The following is an 11,686-nucleotide window of genomic DNA, read 5'->3' as shown; positions in this document are numbered from 1 at the left end:
TTTCAATTAATTCAAGATTTCGATTCTTGGATTAAGAAGATCAAGATTCACATTCATAGTTGGTTATCAAGGTTTTTGGTTTAGTAATCATATTAAGAATGATGCGGATGCAAAATCAGTTGTTCTACATGAGCCTATTGACTTCGTTTTGGAGAACATGGGGTTCAATCTTAATGGAAGAAACCAATCTTTGTCTTTTGTAGTGACTTGGCTCGAGTAAAGCATGGAAGTAAAGAAGGAGTCCTAGTTCAAGAAGAACATGGTTATCACATAGAATCCATGTCATGTTTGGGTTTGTGATTGGTTGTTACATAGAATCCTATTTTTGTTAGGATTTGCTATCACTAGTGGAAAAATGAAGAAGGGCTGCGCTAAAAGTGGCCTGTAGGGCTGCACTTTTTGACAGCAGCCCTTTCAATAGCAGCCCTTCACTTTTCAAGTAGGGCTGCGCTAGTAAAGCGCAGCCCTTCACAACGAAGGGCTGCGCTTCTTAGGAAAAAGCGCAACCCTTCTAAGCTTAAAGGGCTGCGCTTTTAGTAAAAAACGCAGCCCTTTTGACCCAAAAAAAAAGTAAATTTTTTTTTTTTTTTTTCATTTTTTATATAGAGAAATATGACTAAAAACAACATAAAATTGACATTAAACATCAAATACAAACACAATTCATTATCCACCGTCACCATTTGCGCAAAAATTGACATAAACATCGAAATAAAACAGAAAAATACAACAAAAAACCAAAAAGTAATAACTGCAGCAAAATATTCAACAAAATCACCAAAATGAAAAATATCCCAAAAAACTACAAAAGAATTACGCAAAATTACATAGTAACTACACAAAAAAAATTTGAATACAAACCAAAAAAACAGAAATTAATATCCTGAAAAGAAAAATCGAAAAAAATTACATCACATCTCAATAGAGAAAATGGCATAAGAACAGATGGTATTCCAGCAAGATAGCAAAATTACATGACATCTCTTCAATAATAAATAGTCAACGCTAAATTTACTAGTATATATTCAGAAAAAAAATTGTTGAAGTATGTAGGAAGATTTGGTTTATGGGATGAAATGAAATTAATGCATAAATTTGATACAAGTTAGAATACTGTTACAACTAATGTAATGAAGTGTATAATCTATATGCACGAAAAAGAAAGGAATCTGAAACTTGATGGTAGAGATTATAGATCTGAAATTTATATTCCAAAATGGAAAATTGGCTATGGAGATTCCATCCGGTCATAAATTTATACGGACACGCAGGGGTTCGAAATTACAAAAAACAAAATCAGATTCGAAAAATGTAACAAAAATTAAACGAAAATGAAAAAAATGAAGAAAAAACCCTAAAATTATAGATCTGAAATTGATGCAACGAACGACCGGTAATAGAAAAAAAAGGAACGATAATAGAAGAAAAATGAAAAAAGATGAACGAAAATAAACAAAAATGCAAAAAAAAACCCCTAAAATTCTAGATCTGAAGACCAACTCGTCGGGGTTGATGGCGACGTTGGTTGTTGTTGTTGTGAGGAGACGAACGGCGAGACGTTGGTTGTTGTTTTTGCGTAACCCCACTCGTCGGGGTTGATGGCGACGGTAGATTTCTTGTTTTTAGATCCGACGAAGTGTAATTTACGGTGGTTGTTGTTGTGATTGAAGGAGGAGAGAGAAAGATGAGAGAAAACGTGAAAATCCGACGAAGGTTGAGAGAGAAGAGGGAGAGTGAGAGAGAAGGAGGGAAGCGTATGAGAGAGAAGAGGGAGGGTGAGAGAGAAGAGAGAGAGGGGGCGTGTGAAGAGGGGGTGTAATTATTTAAAAAAAAAGCCCATAGAAGGGCTGCGCTTTTTAAAAAAGCGCAGCCCTTCTGTAATAGTAGGGCTGCGCTTTTTTAAAAAGCGCAGCCCTTCTGAAACAGTAGGGCTACCCTTTTTTAAAAGCACAGCCCTTCTTTAACAGTAGGGCTGCGCTTTTTTAACAAGCGCAGCCCTTCACAAAACAGGGCTGCGCTTTTCTATTAAAACGCAGCCCTATTATAACGAAGGGCTGCGTTTTATTTAAAAGCGCAGCCCTACTGTATAGAAGGGCTGCGTAATGAAGAAAGCGCAACCCTTCCAGCGCAGCCCTTCCTTTTTTTTCCCCTAGTGTATATTAGTTATTAGTTTACTTAGGTTGTTAAAAATTATAGTTTAGATATGATTTAAGATAGGCGTGTGATTAGTTAGTTTCTTATCTTGTTAAGTAATTGTTTTCAAAGTTGTATTAGGATAGGATGTAGCCTATCTAACGCGATTCATTATGTTGTTAATAAGATATCTACATTTTTATTTAAAGAATTGAATCTTGATGATTGTTTTGCTTGTGAGCTAAACTAATCAAACCATTAAAGACTTTTCAGGAGTGATAAGTGTTTAGTGTCAAAGAACATAAATTCAGGAGTGAATTTGAGGGTGTTTAGATTCTTCTTCTCAAGATCAGGAGTGGTCTTGAATCAAAAAATATCAAAGGTGTTTCAGTTAAATCAAGATTTCGATTCTTGGATTAAGAAAGATCAAGATTCACATTCATATTGGTTATCAAGCTTTTTTGGTTAACTAATCATATTAAGAATGATTCGGATTCAAAAGCACTTCTCCTACATGAGCCTATTGACTTGGTTATGAAGAACATGGGTTCAATCTTAATGGAAGAAACCAACCTTTGGCATGTGTAGTGACTTCGCTCGAGGAAAGCATGGAGTAAAGAAGGAGTCCTAGCTCAAGAAGACATTGGTTGTCACATAGAATCCATGTTATGTTTGGATCTTTGATTGGTTATTACATAGAATCCTAGTTTTGTTAGGATTTGCTATAGTAGTTATTATTTTATTTCGGTTGTTAAAAATTATAGTTTAGCTAGGATTTAAGATAGGCGTGTGATTAGTTAGTTTCTTATCTGTTAAGTAATTGTTTTCAAAGTTGTATTAGGATAGGATGTAGCCTATCTAACGCGATTCATTATGTTGTTAATAAGATATCTACATTTTGTTTAAAGAATAGAATCTTGATGAATGTTTCCTTGTGAGCTAAATTAATCAAACCATTAAAGACTTTTCAGTGTGATAAGTGTTTAGTGTCAAAGAACTTAAATTCAGGAGTGAACTTGAGGTTTTAGATTCTTCTTCTTAAGACAGGAGTGCTTTGAATCAAGAAATATTAAAGGTGTTCAAATAAATTCAAGATTTCAATTCTCGGATTATGAAAGTTTAAGATTCACATTCATAGTTGCTTATCAAGATTTTTGGTTTAGTAATCATCTTAGAATGTTACGGATGCAAAAGCACTTATTCTACATAGCCTATTGACTTGGTTATGAGAACATGAGTTCAATCTTAATGGAAGAAACCAATTTTGGCATGTGTAGTGACTTGGCTCGAAAAAAACATGTAAGTAAAGAAGGAGTCCTAGCTCAAGAAGGACTTGGTTGCCACATAGAACTCTAGTTCTGTTTGGATTTGCTATTGGTTGTTACATAGAATCCTATTTTTGCTAGATTTGCTATAGTAGTTATTATTTTACTTAGGTTGTTCAAAATTATAGTTTAGCTAGAATATAAGATAGCGTGTGATTATTTATCTCTATCTTTTTAACTATTTGTTTTCAATCTGTATTAGGATAGGATGTATCTATCTAACGCAATTTATTATGTTGTGAATAACTTATCTAAAGAATTCAATCTTGATAATTGTTTTGCTTGTGAGCTAAATCATCAAACCATTAAAGATTTTCAGGAGTATATGTGTTTAGTCTCACAGAACTTAAATTCAGGAGTGAACTTGAGGGTGTTTAGATTCTTCTTCTCAAGATAATGAGTTTCTTGAATATGAAGTATCAAAGGTTTTCAATTAATTCAAGATTTCGATTCTTGGATTAAGAAAGATCAAGTTCACATTCATAGTTGGTTATCAAGTTTTTTGGTTTGTAATCATATTAAGAATGTGCGGATTCAAAATCAGATTTTCTACATGAGCCTATTGACTTGGTTTGAGAACATGGGGTTCAATCTTAATGGAAGAAACCAACCTTTGCTTTGTAGTGACTTGGCTCGAGTAAAGCATGGAAGTAAAGAAGGAGTCCTAGTTCAAGAAGAACTTGGTTATCACATAGAATCCATGTTATGTTTGGTTTGCGATTGGTTGTTACATAGAATCCTATTTTTGTTAGGATTTGCTATATATAGTTATTTTTACTTAGGTTGTTAAAAATTATAGTTTAGCTATGGATTTAAGATAGGCGTGTGATTAGTTAGTTTCTTATCTTGTTAAGTAATTGTTTTCAAAGTTGTATTAGGATAGGATGTAGCCTATCTAACGCGATTCATTATGTTGTTAATAAGATATCTACATTTTTGTTTAAAGAATAGAATCTTGATGATGTTTTCCTTGTGAGCTAAATTAATCAAACCATTAAAGACTTTTCAGGTGTGTTAAGTGTTTAGTGTCAAAGAACTTAAATTCAGGAGTGAACTTGAGGGTGTTTAGATTCTTCTTCTAAGATAGGAGTGTCTTGAATCAAGAAATATCAAAGGTGTTCAAATAAATTCAAGATTTTGATTCTCGGATTAAGAAAGTTTAAGATTCACATTCATAGTTGCTTATCAAGATTTTTGGTTTAGTAATCATCTTAAGAATGTTACGGATGCAAAAGCACTTATTCTACATGAGCCTATTGACTTGGTTATGGAGAACATGAGGTTCAATCTTAATGGAAGAAACCAATTTTGGCATGTGTAGTGACTTGGCTCGAAAAAACAGAAAGTAAAGAAGGAGTCCTAGTTCAAGAAGGACTTATTGTCACATAAAATCTTAGTTCTGTTTGGATTTGCTATTGGTTGTTACATAGAATCCTATTTTTGCTGGATTTGCTATAGTAGTTATTATTTTACTTAGGTTGTTCAAAATTATAGTTTAGCTAGAATATAAGATAGGCGTGTGATTATTAGTTTCTATCTTTTAACTATTTGTTTTCAATCTGTATTAGGATAGGATGTATCTATCTAACGCAATTTATTATGTTGTTGAATAACTTATCTAAAGAATTCAATTGATAATTGTTTTGCTTGTGAGCAAATGCATCAAACCATTAAAGACTTTTCAGGAGTGATATGTGTTTAGTCGTCACAGAACTTAAATTCAGGAGTGAACTTGAGGGTGTATAGATTCTTCTTCTCAAGATCAGAGTGTTCTTGAATATGAAGTATCAAAGGTGTTTCAATTAATTCAAGATTTCGATTCTTGGATTAAGAAAGATAAGATTCACATTCATAGTTGGTTATCAAGGTTTTTTGGTTTAGTAATCATATTAAGAATGATGCGGATGCAAAATCAGTTGTTCTACATGAGCCTATTGACTTGGTTTTGAGAACATGGGGTTCAATCTTAATGGAAGAAACCAACTTTGTCTTGTGTAGTGACTTGGCTCGAGTAAAGCATGGAAGTAAAAGAGAGAGTCTGTTCAAGAAGAACATGGTTATCACATAGAATCCATGTTATGTTTGGTTTGCGATTGGTTGTTACATAGAATCCTATTTTTGTTAGGATTTGCTATATTAGTTATTATTTTACTTAGGTTGTTAAAAATTATAGTTTAGCTATGATTTAAGATAGGCGTGTGATTAGTTAGTTTCTTATCTTGTTAAGTAATTGTTTTCAAAGTTGTATTAGGATAGGATGTAGCCTATCTAACGCGATTCATTATGTTGTTAATAAGATATCTACATTTTTTATTTTAGAATTCAATATTGATGAATGTTTTGCTTGTGAGCTAAATAATCAAACCATTAAAGACTTTTCAGGAGTGATAAGTGTTTAGTGTCAAAGAACATAAATTCAGGAGTGAATTTGAGGGTGTTTAGATTCTTCTTCTCAAGATCAGGAGTGTCTTGAATCAAAAAATATCAAAGGTGTTTCAATTAAATCAAGATTTCGATTCTTGGATTAAGAAAGATCAAGATTCACATTCATATTGGTTATCAAGCTTTTTTGGTTCACTAATCATATTAAGAATGATTCGGATTCAAAAGCACTTCTCCTACATGAGCCTATTGACTTGGTTATGAAGAACATGGGGTTCAATCTTAATGGAAGAAACCAACCTTTGGCATGTGTAGTGACTTCGCTCGGGAAAGCATGGGAGTAAAGAAGGAGTCCTAGCTCAAGAAGGACTTGGTTGTCACATAGAATCCATGTTATGTTTGGATTTGTGATTGGTTGTTACATAGAATGCTAGTTTTTTTAGGATTTGCTATAGTAGTTATTATTTTACCTTGGTTGTTAAAAATTATAGTTTAGGTAGGATTTAAGATAGGCGTGTGATTAGTTAGTTTCTTATCTTGTTAAGTATTTGTTTTTCAAGTTGTATAGGATAGAATGTAGCCTTATCTAACGCGATTCATTATGTTGTTAATAAGATATCTACATTTTTGTTTAAAGAATAGAATCTTGAATGTTTTCTTGTGAGCTAAATTAATCAAACCATTAAAGACTTTTCAGGTGTGATAAGTGTTTAGTGTCAAAGAACTTAAATTCAGGAGTGAATTGAGTGTGTTTAGATTCTTCTTCTTAAGATTAGGAGTGATCTTGAATCAAGAAATATCAAAGGTGTTCAAATCAATTCAAGATTATAATTCTTTGATTAAGAAAGTTTAAGATTCACATTCATAGTTGCTTATCAAGATTTTTGGTTTAGTAATCATCTTAAGCATGTTACGGATGCAAAAGCACTTATTCTACATAAGCCTATTGACTTGGTTATGGAGAACATGAGGTTCAATCTTAATGGAAGAAACTAATTTTTGGCATGTGTAGTGACTTGGCTCGAAAAAACATGAAAGTAAAGAAGGAGTCCTAGTTCAAGAAGGACTTAGTTGTCACATAAAATCTTAGTTTGTTTGGATTTGCTATTGTTGTTACATAGAATCCTATTTTTGCTAGGATTTGCTATAGTAGTTATTATTTTACTTAGGTTGTTCAAAATTATAGTTTAGCTAGAATATAAGATAGGCGTGTGATTATTTAGTTCTCTATCTTTTAACTATTTGTTTTCAATCTGTATTAGGATAGGATGTAATCTATCTAACGCAATTTATTATGTTGTTGAATAACTTATCTAAAGAATTCAATCTTGATAATTGTTTTGCTTGTGAGCTAAATGCATCAAACCATTAAAGACTTTTCAGGAGTATATGTGTTTAGTTCACAGAACTTAAATTCAGGAGTGAACTTGAGGGTGTATAGATTCTTCTTCTCAAGATCAGAGTGTTCTTGAATATGGAAGTATCAAAGGTGTTTCAATTAATTCAAGATTTCGATTCTTGGATTAAGAAAGATCAAGATTCACATTCATAGTTGGTTATCAAGGTTTTTTGGTTTAGTAATCATATTAAGAATGATGCGGATGCAAAATCAGTTGTTCTACATGAGCCTATTGACTTGGTTTTGAGAACATGGGGTTCAATCTTAATGGAAGAAACCAATCTTTGTCTTTTGTAGTGACTTGGCTCGAGTAAAGCATGGAAGTAAAGAAGGAGTCCTAGTTCAAGAAGAACATGGTTATCACATAGAATCCATGTCATGTTTGGGTTTGCGATTGGTTGTTACATAGAATCCTATTTTTGTTAGGATTTGCTATATTAGTTATTATTTTACTTAGGTTGTTAAAAATTATAGTTTAGCTATGATTTAAGATAGGCGTGTGATTAGTTAGTTTCTTATCTTGTTAAGTAATTGTTTTCAAAGTTGTATTAGGATAGGATGTAGCCTATCTAACGCGATTCATTATGTTGTTAATAAGATATCTACATTTTTTTTAAGAATTGAATCTTGATGATTGTTTTGCTTGTGAGCTAAACTAATCAAACCATAAAGACTTTTCAGGAGTGAAGTGTTTAGTGTCAAAGAACATAAATTCAGGAGTGAATTTGAGGTTTAGATTCTTCTAAGATCAGGAGTGGTCTTGAATCAAAAAATATCAAAGGTGTTTCAATTAAATCAAGATTTCGATTCTTGGATTAAGAAAGATCAAGATTCACATTCATCATTGGTTATCAAGCTTTTTTGGTTCACTAATCATATTAAGAATGATTCGGATTCAAAAGCACTTCTCCTACATGAGCCTATTGACTTGGTTATGAAGAACATGGGGTTCAATCTTAATGGAAGAAACCAACCTTTGGCATGTGTAGTGACTTCGCTCGAGGAAAGCATGGGAGTAAAGAAGGAGTCCTAGCTCAAGAAGGACTTGGTTGTCACATAGAATCCATGTTATGTTTGGATCTTAGTTGTTACATAGAATCCTAGTTTTGTTAGGATTTGCTATAGTAGTTATTATTTTATTTCGTTTTAAAAATTATAGTTTAGCTAGGATTTAAGATAGGCGTGTGATTAGTTAGTTTCTTATCTGGTTAAGTAATTGTTTTCAAAGTTGTATTAGGATAGGATGTAGCCTACCTAACGCGATTCATTATGTTGTTAATAAGATATCTACATTTTGTTTTAAAGAATAGAATCTTGATGAATGTTTTCCTTGTGAGCTAAATTAATCAAACCATTAAAGACTTTTCAGGTGTGATAAGTGTTTAGTGTCAAAGAACTTAAATTCAGGAGTGAACTTGAGTGTGTTTAGATTCTTCTTCTTAAGATAAGGAGTGTGCTTGAATCAAGAAATATCAAAGGTGTTCAAATAAATTCAAGATTTTAATTCTCGGATTAAGAAAGATTTAAGATTCACATTCATAGTTGCTTATCAAGAACTTTTTGGTTTAGTAATCATCTTAAGCATGTTACGGATGCAAAAGCACTTATTCTACATAAGCCTATTGACTTGGTTAGGAGAACATGAGGTTCAATCTTAATGGAAGAAACTAAGTTTTGGCATGTGTAGTGACTTGGCTCGAGAAAAACATGAAAGTAAAGAAGGAGTCCTAGTTCAAGAAGGACTTAGTTGTCACATAAAATCTTAGTTCTGTTTGGATTTGCTATTGGTTGTTACATAGAATCCTATTTTTGCTAGGATTTCTATAATAGTTATTATTTTACTTAGGTTGTTCAAAATTATAGTTTAGCTAGAATATAAGATAGGCGTGTGATTATTTAGTTTTCTATCTTTTTATCTATTTGTTTTTCAATCTGTATTAGGATAGGATGTAATCTATCTAACGCAATTTATTATGTTCTGAATAACTTATCTAAAGAATCCAATCTTGATAATTGTTTTGCTTGTGAGCTAAATGCATTCAAACCATTAAAGACTTTTCAGGAGTGATATGTGTTTAGTGTCACAGAACTTAAATTTAGGAGTGAACTTGAGGGTCTATAGATTCTTCTTCTCAAGATCACGAGTGTTCTTGAATATGGAAGTATCAAAGGTGTTTCAATTAATTCAAGATTTCGATTCTTGGATTAAGAAAGATCAAGATTCACATTCATAGTTGGTTATCAAGTTTTTTGGTTTAGTAATCTATTAAGAATGATGCGGATGCAAAATCAGTTGTTCTACATGAGCCTATTGACTTGTTTTGAGAACATGGGGTTCAATCTTAATGGAAGAAACCAACTTTGTCTTTGTAGTGACTTGGCTCGAGTAAAGCATGGAAGTAAAGAAGGAGTCCTAGTTCAAGAAGAACTTGGTTGTCACATAGAATCCATTTATGTTTGGGTTTGCGATTGGTTGTTACATAGAATCCTATTTTTGTTAGGATTTGCTATATTAGTTATTATTTTACTTAGGTTGTTAAAAATTATAGTTTAGCTATGATTTAAGATAGGCGTGTGATTAGTTAGTTTCTTATCTTGTTAAGTAATTGTTTTCAAAGTTGTATTAGGATAGGATGTAGCCTATCTAACGCGATTCATTATGTTGTTAATAAGATATCTACATTTTTATTTACAGAATTGAATCTTGATGATTGTTTTGCTTGTGAGCTAAACTAATCAAACCATTAAAGACTTTTCAGGAGTGATAAGTGTTTAGTGTCAAAGAACATTAAATTCAGGAGTGAATTTGAGGGTGTTTAGATTCTCTTCTCAAGATCAGGAGTGGTCTTGAATCAAAAAATATCAAAGGTGTTTCAATTAAATCAAGATTTCGATTCTTGGATTAAGAAAGATCAAGATTCACATTCATCATTGGTTATCAAGCTTTTTTGGTTCACTAATCATATTAAGAATGATTCGGATTCAAAAGCACTTCTCCTACATGAGCCTATTGACTTGGTTATGAAGAACATGGGGTTCAATCTTAATGGAAGAAACCAACCTTTGGCATGTGTAGTGACTTCGCTCGAGAAAGCATGGGAGTAAAGAAGGAGTCCTAGCTCAAGAAGGACTTGGTTGTCACATAGAATCCATGTTATGTTTGGATTTGTGATTGGTTGTTACATAGAATGCTAGTTTTTTTAGGATTTCTATAGTAGTTATTATTTTACTTAGGTTGTTAAAAATTATAGTTTAGCTAGGATTTAAGATAGGCGTGTGATTAGTTATTTCTTATCTGTTAAGTAATTGTTTTCAAAGTTGTATTAGGATAGGATGTAGCCTATCTAACGCGATTCATTATGTTGTTAATAAGATATCTACATTTTTGTTTAAAGAATAGAATCTTGATGAATGTTTTCCTTGTGAGCTAAATTAATCAAACCATTAAAGACTTTTCAGGTGTGATAAGTGTTTAGTGTCAAAGAACTTAAATTCAGGAGTGAACTTGAGGTGTTTAGATTCTTCTTCTTAAGATAGGAGTGCTTGAATCAAGAAATATCAAAGGTGTTCAATAAATTCAAGATTTTAATTCTCGGATTAAGAAATTTAAGATTCACATTCATAGTTGCTTATCAAGAATTTTTGGTTTAGTAATCATCTTAAGCATGTACGGATGCAAAAGCACTTATTCTACATAAGCCTATTGACTTGGTTATGAGAGAACATGAGGTTCAATCTTAATGGAAGAAACTAAGTTTTGGCATGTGTAGTGACTTGGCTCGAGAAAACATGGAAAGTAAAGAAGGAGTCCTAGTTCAAGAAGGACTTAGTTGTCACATAAATCTTAGTTCGTTTGGATTTGCTATTGGTTGTTACATAGAATCCTATTTTTGCTAGGATTTGCTATAGTAGTTATTATTTTACTTAGGTTGTTCAAAATTATAGTTTAGCTAGAATATAGATAGGCGTGTGATTATTTAGTTTCTATCTTTTTAATATTTGTTTTCAATCTGTATTAGGATAGGATGTATCTATCTAACGCAATTTATTATGTTTAATAACTTATCTAAAGAATTAATCTTGATAATTGTTTTGCTTGTGAGCTAAATGCAATCAAACCATTAAAGACTTTTCAGGAGTGATATGTGTTTAGTGTCACAAGAACTTAAATTCAGGAGTGAACTTGAGGGTGTTAGATTCTTCTTCTCAAGATCAGAGTGTTCTTGAATATGGAAGTATCAAAGGTGTTTCAATTAATTCAAGATTTCGATTCTTGGATTAAGAAAGACAAGATTCACATTCATAGTTGGTTATCAAGGTTTTTTGGTTTATAATCATATTAAGAATGATGCGGATGCAAAATCAGTTGTTCTACATGAGCCTATTGACTTGGTTTTAGAACATGGGGTTCAATCTTAATGGAAGAAACCAACTTTGTCTTTTGTAG

The sequence above is a fragment of the Beta vulgaris genome, chromosome 7 (genome assembly GCF_026745355.1).
Source record: "Beta vulgaris subsp. vulgaris cultivar EL10 chromosome 7, EL10.2, whole genome shotgun sequence".
Taxonomy (NCBI): domain Eukaryota; kingdom Viridiplantae; phylum Streptophyta; class Magnoliopsida; order Caryophyllales; family Amaranthaceae; genus Beta; species Beta vulgaris.
This window is presented reverse-complemented; position numbering follows the sequence as displayed.